Here is an 8,457-nt window from a genome sequence, read left to right as displayed (position 1 = left end):
CAAGCGTCGACTTCCTGAATGTTGCACTGTGGGTAGCTATCCCACAGTTCCCGCAGTCTCCACTGCCCATTGGAATTCTGGGTTGAGATCCCAATGCCTGATGGGGCTAAAACATTGTCGCAGGTGGTTCTGGGTACATATCGTCAGGCTCTCGTTCCCTCTCTCTCTCCATGAAAGCAGCAGCAGACAATCGTTTCGCACCTTTTTTCTTGAGTTACCTGTGCAGACGCTATACCACGGCAAGCATGGAGCCCGCTAAGGTAACCGTCACCATATGTCTCCTGGGTGCTGGCAGACGTGGTACTGCATTGCTACACAGCAGCAGTAACCCATTGCTTTGTGGCAGCAGATGGTACAGTAGGACTGGTAGCCATCATCGTCATGTCTGAGGTGCTCCTGGTCGCCTCTGTGAGGTCTATCAGGAGCACCTCGGCAGACATGGGCGCAGGGACTAAATTTGGAGTGACTTGACCAGGTCATTCTCTTTAGTCCTGCAGTCAGTCCTATTGAACCATCTTATGGTGAGCAGGCAGGCAATACAGATTGCTAGCAGTCCTACTGTACCATCTTCTGCCAGGCAGGCAAGAGATGAGGATGGCTAGCAGTCCTTCTGCACCGTCTGCTGCCAGCCAAAGATGTAAAAGATAGATGGAGTGGATCAAAACAAGACATAGACCAGATTTGTTTTGTACTCATTTGCTTCCCCCCCTCCCCTATCTAGAGGACTCATACCTCTATGTCACACTCCAGTCACTCACAGAGAAGGTGCAGTGAGGTAAATCTAGCCATGTATCAATCAGAGGACAGACCAACCTGCTTATTCCAATAAGAACAATTACTTAGGTGCACCATTTCTTATTGGAACCCTCCGTGAAGTCCTGCCTGAAATATTCATTGATGTAAAGCCACCCCCTTCGTTGATTTTAATTCCCTGTAAGCCAACCCTGTAAGCCATGTTGTCAGTCGCCCCTCCCTCCATCACAGAAATGGCAGACAATCGTTCCGCACCTTTTTTCTGTGTGGACGCCATGCCAAGGCAAGCATGGAGGCCGCTCAGCTCACTTTGGCAATTAGGAGCACATTAAACACCACACGCATTATCCAGCAGTATATGCAGCACCAGAACCTGGCAAAGCGATACCGAGCGAGGAGGCGACGTCAGCGCGGTCACATGAGTGATCAGGACATGGACACAGATTTCTCTCAAAGCATGGGCCCTGCCAATGCATGCATCATGGTGCTAATGGGGCAGGTTCATGCTGTGGAACGCTGATTCTGGGTTTGGGAAACAAGCACAGACTGGAGGGAGCACATAGTGTTGCAGGTCTGGGACGATTCCCAGTGGCTGCGAAACTTTCACATGCGTAAGGGCACTTTCATGGAACTTTGTGACTTGCTTTCCCCTGCCCTGAAGCGCATGAATACCAAGATGAGAGCAGCCCTCACAGTTGAGAAGTGAGTGGCAATAGCCCTGTGGAAGCTTGCAACGCCAGACAGCTACCGGTCAGTTGGGAATCAATTTGGAGTGGGCAAATCTACTGTGGGGGCTGCTGTGATGCAAGTAGCCCACGCAATCAAAGATCTGCTGATATCAAGGGTAGTGATCCTGGGAAATGTGCAGGTCATAGTGGATGGCTTTGCTGCAATGGGATTCCCTAACTGTGGTGGGGCCATAGATGGAACCCATACCCCTATCTTGGCACCGGAGCACCAAGCCGGCGAGTACATAAACTGCAAGGGGTACTTTTCAATAGTGCTGCAAGCTCTGGTGGATCACAAGGGACGTTTCACCAACATCAACGTGGGATGGCCGGGAAAGGTACATGATGCTCGCATCTTCAGGAACTCTGGTCTGTTTCAAAAGCTGCGGGAAGGGACTTTATTCCCAGACCAGAAAATAACTGTTGGGGATGTTGAAATGCCTATAGTTTTCCTTGGGGACCCAGCCTACCCCTTAATGCCATGGCTCATGAAGCCGTACACACGCAGCCTGGACAGTAGTCAGGAGCTGTTCAGCTACAGGCTGAGCAAGTGCAGAATGGTGGCAGAAAGTGCATTTGGACATTTAAAAGCGCGCTGGTGCAGTTTACTGACTCGCTTAGACCTCAGCAAAACCAATATTCCCACTGTTATTACTGCTTGCTGTGCGCTCCACAATATCTGTGAGAGTAAGGGGGAAGACGTTTGTGGCGGGGTGGGAGGTTGAGGCAAATCACCTGGCTGCTGGTTACAAGGGCGGTTAGAAGAGCACAGGAGGGCGCGGTACGCATCAGAGAAGCTTTGAAAACCAGTTTCATGACTGGCCAGGCTACAGTGTGAAAGTTCTGTTTGTTTCTCCTTGATGAAACCCCCTGCCCCTTGGTTCACTGTACTTCCCTGTAAGCTAACCACCCTCCCCTCCTCCCTTCGATCACCGCTTGCAGAGGCAATAAAGTCATTGTTGCTTCACATTCATGCATTCTTTATTCATTCATCACACAAATAGGGGGATGACTACCAAGGTAGCCCAGGAGGGGTGGTGGAGGAGGGAAGGAAAATGCCACACAGCACTTTAAAAGTTTACAACTTTAAAAATTATTGAATGCCAGCCTTCTGTTTTTTGGGCAACCCTCTGTGGTGGAGTGGCTGGTTGGCCGGAGGCCCCCCCACCGCGTTCTTGGGCGTCTGGGTGAGGAGGCTATGGAACTTAGGGAGCAGGGCGGTTGGTTACACAGGGGCTGTAGTCGCAGTCTGTGCTCCAGCTGCCTTTGCTGCAGCTCAACCATACACTGGAGCATACTGGTTTGATCCTCCAGCAGCCTCAGCATTGAATCCTGCCTCCTCTCATTATGCTGCCGCCACATTTGAGCTTTAGCCCTGTCTTCAGCCCACCACTTACTCTCTTCAGCCCGCCACTTACTCTCTTCAGCCCGCCACCTCTCCTCCCGGTCATTTTGTACTTTCCTGCACTCTGACATTATTTGCCTCCACGCATTCGTCTGTGCTCTCAGTGTGGGAGGACAGCATGAGCTCAGAGAACATTTCATCACGAGTGCGTTTTTTTTTTCTTTCTAATCTTCACTAGCCTCTGGGAAGGAGAAGATCCTGTGATCCTTGAAACACATGCAGCTGGTGGAGGAAAAAAAAAGTGATAGCAGTATTTAAAAAGACACATTTTATAAAACAGTGGCTACACTCTTTCAGGGTAAACCTTGCTGTTACCATTACTTACATAGCACATGTGCTTTCGTTACAAGGTTGCATTTTGCCTCCCCCCACCGCGTGGCTACCCTACCCCCTCAACCCTCCCCCCTCCCCGTGGCTAACAACGGGGAACATTTCTGTTCAGCCACAGTCAAACAGCCCAGCAGGAACGGGCCCCTCTGAGTGTCCCCTAAAGAAAAGCACCCTATTTCAACCAGGTGACTATGAATGATATCTCACTCTCCTGAGGATAACACAGAGAGATAAAGAACAGATGTTGTCTGAATGCCAGCAAACATACACTGCAATGCTTTGTTGTACAATGATTCCCGAGTACGTGTTACTGGCCTGGAGTGGTAAAGTGTCCTACCATGGAGGATGCAATAAGGCTGCCCTCCCCAGAAACCTTTTGCAAAGGCTTTGGGAGTACATCCAAGAGAGCCGCGAATGCCAGGGCAAATTAATCCTTTCACATGCTTGCTTTTAAACCATGTATAGTATTTTAAAAGGTACACTCACCGGAGGTCCCTTCTCCACCTGCTGGGTCCAGGAGGCAGCCTTGGGTGGGTTCGGGGGGTACTGGCTCCAGGTCCAGGGTGAGAAACAGTTCCTGGCTGTTGGGAAAACCGGTTTCTCCACTTGCTTGCTGTGAGCTATCTACAACCTCATCATCATCTTCTTCTTCGTCCCCAAAACCTGCTTCTGTGCTGCCTCCATCTCCATTGAAGGAGTCAAACAACATGGCTGGGGTAGTGGTGGCTGAACTCCCTAAAATGGCATGCAGCTCATCATAGAAGCGGCATGTTTGGGGCTCTGACCCGGAGCGGCTGTTTGCCTCTCTGGTTTTCTGGTAGGCTTGCCTCAGCTCCTTAAGTTTCATGCGGCATTGCTTCAGGTCCCTGTTATGGCCTCTGTCCTTCATGCCCTGGGAGATTTTGTCAAAGGTTTTGGCATTTTGAAAACTGGAACGTAGTTCTGATAGCATGGATTCCTCTCCCCATACAGCGATCAGACCCCGTACCTCCCGTTCGGTCCATGCTGGAGCTCTTTTGCGATTCTGGGACTCCCTCATGGTCACCTCTGCTGATGAGCTCTGCATGGTCACCTGCAGCTTGCCACGCTGACCAAACAGGAGATGTGATTCAAAAGTTCGCGGTTCTTTTCCTGTCTACCTGGCCAGTGCATCTGAGTTGAGAGTGCTGTCCAGAGCGGTGACAATGGAGCACTCTGGGATAGCTCCCTGAGGTCAATATCGTTGAATTGTGTCTACAGTACCCCAAATTCGACCCGGCAAGGCCGATTTAAGCACTAATCCACTTGTCGGGGGTGGAGTAAGGAAATCGATTTTAAGAGCCCTTTAAGTCGAAAAAAAGGGCTTCATCATGTGGACGGGTGCAGGTTTACATCGATTTAATGCTGCTAAATTCAACCTAAAGTCCTAGTGTAGACCAGGGCTAAGGTACCACAAGTACTCCTCATTGTTTTTGCACAAGGTGAGTAACCCTCTCTTCTAAGCAGCAAAATGATGAAAGGAAATGTTGAATAGTGAATAAAAAATAGCTTCCTTTCATTATGTCTTTTTGGATGAATGATTATTAATGCCAAAACTAATAAAACTTTTACCATTTGCACACATTTTCACAAAGGAACACTGGGCATTCCAATACTTGAATGTGTAGCATACTGACATGAACTCATCAAGTTTCTTTGTGAAAATATTTGCAAAATTGTGTTTTGTGTTATTCAACCAGCTATACTCACAAGTTTCTGGTCCTCACAAACATAAAAACCCATGCAAATTTTTTCTCAGATCTGTTACATGATTTCATACACTGAACTGTTGATTTTCATAACATTTCAGGGGACTGAAAATGATTAGCCACTAAGCAGGCAAAAACATGAAAAGCCACTTTCGTTTGAAAATTCAAACATGAATTCAGAAAAAACAGCGACACTAAAAGCCACCTGGTCTAATGGATAAGAAAAGGATTTGGAGCTGGGAAGTACTTAGAAATACCAAGAGGAGGCACTGTTAGTTAATGGGTCAGGCAGAGGTTGCAGATAGAGCTGGCTGAAAATCTTCCAACAGAACTTTTTTTTGTCAGAAAATGCCAATTCATCAAAAGCAAAATGTTTTGTGGAAATGTGTCAATTTTGACTAAATTTAATTTCGGGGGGGGGGCGAAGAGAGCGTTTTAATAGGATCAAAATAGAATATTTCGGTTTTTCATTTTGAAATAACTTTTCATTTCAAAGTTTTTTTTAAAAAGTTGAAATCAAAACAAAACTTTTCAGCAGAAATTTTTTTTCAATGTCATTTTATGGGACATTTTGAAATATTTTGATTTTGTGTAGTTTTGGAATGGGAAAAAAAATCAAAATTGTGGAAATTACTATTGTCAAGGTTCCTCCCCCACTCTGAACTCTAGGGTACAGATGTGGGGACCTGCATGAAAAACCTCCTAAGCTTATCTTTACCAGCTTAGGTCAAAACTTCCCCAAGGTACAAAATATTCCACCCGTTGTCCTTGGACTGGCTGCTACCACCACCAAACTAATACTGGTTACTGGGGAAGAGCTGTTTGGACGCGTCCTTCCCCGCAAAATACTTCCCAAAACCTTGCACCCCACTTCCTGGACAAGGTTTGGTAAAAAGCCTCACCAATTTGCCTAGGTGACTACAGACCCAGACCCTTGGATCTTAAGAACAATGAACAATCCTCCCAACACTTGCACCCCCCCTTTCCTGGGAAATGTTGGATAAAAAGCCTCACCAATTTGCATAGGTGACCACAGACCCAAACCCTTGGGTCTGAGAACAATGAAAAAGCATTCAGTTTTTTACAAGAAGACTTTTAATAAAAATAGAAGTAAATAGAAATAAAGAAATCCCCCCTGTAAAATCAGGATGGTAGATATCTTACAGGGTAATTAGATTCAAAAACATAGAGAACCCCTCTAGGCAAAACCTTAAGTTACAAAAAAGATACACAGACAGAAATAGTTATTCTATTCAGCACAATTCTTTTCTCAGCCATTTAAAGAAATCATAATCTAACACATACCTAGCTAGATTACTTACTAAAAGTTCTAAGACTCCATTCCTGGTCTATCCCCGGCAAAGACCCAGCATACAGACAGACACAGACCCTTTGTTTCTCTCCTTCCTCCCAGCTTTTGAAAGTATCTTGTCTCCTCATTGGTCATTTTGGTCAGGTGCCAGCGAGGTTACCTTTAGCTTCTTAACCCTTTACAGATGAGAGGAGCTTTCCCCTGGCCAGGAGGGATTTCAAAGGGGTTTACCCTTCCCTTTATATTTATGACAACCATGAAACAGAAAATACAGTTCCCGTCCAACTCTGCTTGCAGAGTGAAGGGACTAATAGATTTTAATCAGGAATGTAGATTGTAAACTCTAGCACCTAGCATAATGGGACCCTGATCCTGGCTGGAGCCCATCAATGATACAGCAATACAAATAATACAGAATAATCTGACACTGACTCAGGCAAATCTCTTAAAACCCCTGCTCACTTTTCTTAATGAAAAACGAAAACATTGATATTTACCTACAAAAGGATGTTTGTTGTGTCTTATATAAATATTAAGACCAATCAACTCTGCTCTTCCTAGTGCCAACCAAACACTTAGGCCCTAATCCAGAGCCCAGTGAAGTCAATGGAAGTTTTCCCAGTGACTTCATTTACCATTGGATCAGGCTCTTAATCTTCTGAATTAAAAAATTCTCATTCTGTGCCATCAGCAGTGTTTTTTTCAATTTCACAATTTTTAATTTTTGACAAATATCAAGGAGGTTCTTGATATTTCACAAGCAGCTGGATATGTGAAATTATTTCACTGAGAAGGGTTGTAGACTCCACAGTAGGCATATTTTGATTAAAAAAATGACATTCCTACAATTACTTTCATTTTGACGTTTCCAAACCACTTTACAAACTCAGTGATTGTGAAAAGAAAAGGAGTACTTGTGGCACCTTAGAGATTAACCAATTTATTTGAGCATAAGCTTTCGTGAGCTACAGCTCACTTCATCGGATGCATACTGTGGAAAGTGTAGAAGATCTTTTTATACACACAAAGCATGAAAAAATACCTCCCCCCACCCCACTTTCATAGAATCATAGAATATCAGGGTTGGAAGGGACCTCAGGAGGTCATCTAGTCCAACCCCCTGCTCAAAGTAGGATCAATCCCCACTTAAATCATCCCAGCCAGGGCTTTGTCTCTCCTGCTGGTAACAGCTTATCTAAAGTGACCACTCTCCTTACAATGTGTATGATAATCAAGGTGGGCCATTTCTAGCACAAATCCAGGGTTTAACAAGAACGTCTGGGGGGGGGGGGGGGTTAGGAAAAAACAAGGGGAAATAGGTTACCTTGCATAATGACTTAGCCACTCCCAGTCTCTATTCAAGCCTAAGTTAATTGTATCCAATTTGCAAATGAATTCCAATTCAACAGTCTCTCGCTAGAGTCTGGATTTGAAGTTTTTTTGTTGTAATATCGCAACTTTCATGTCTGTAATCGCGTGACCAGAGAGATTGAAGTGTTCTCCGACTGGTTTATGAATGTTATAATTCTTGACATCTGATTTGTGTCCATTTATTCTTTTACATAGAGACTGTCCAGTTTGACCAATGTACATGGCAGAGGGACTACTTCAACCAGGTCTGAACCACACATCCCACTTGATGGAACACAGCAGCCATTCTGAGTCTGTGACACTATACAGCAGAACCAGAGGAGAGGAAATAAAGAATAAGTTCCCTATGGAAACTATTTCTTGGGAGATATAGTGAAATTACTATAGTCGGAAATGAGCCAAGGCCCTAGTGCTCGTCCTTTGCTTGATCTTTGTAGAGTTCTACATGAATCACCCATGTCACTCCCTACAGCACAGCACCCGCAGCACCACACTGGGGCATTGGGGTCAGTGCTGACTCAGGGGGAATACCACCCCCTACTGTGTCACCCATGCCACTCCCTGCAGAACAATACCCTCCTATGTACCTAATTTGCTGAGTATAACTCATCTGCAGATGAATGTTCGTGTCTACACACTGAAGCAGCTGTTAATATTAAATCCACTCTTTACTCCATAACAACTCACCCCAGGTAACCTATACCTACTGCAGCCCACTTGCAATTCCCTCCAAAAAAATCACCTGACTCTCCCCCCACCCCCAGCTATTGAGCACTTGTGCAATTCCCACAAGAATAATCTGAACAAGTTCCTCTCTCTGCTGCTGAAATC

Source organism: Lepidochelys kempii, chromosome 1 (assembly GCF_965140285.1).
Source record: "Lepidochelys kempii isolate rLepKem1 chromosome 1, rLepKem1.hap1, whole genome shotgun sequence".
NCBI lineage: Eukaryota > Metazoa > Chordata > Testudines > Cheloniidae > Lepidochelys > Lepidochelys kempii.
Note: the sequence above shows the minus strand (reverse complement) of the source record.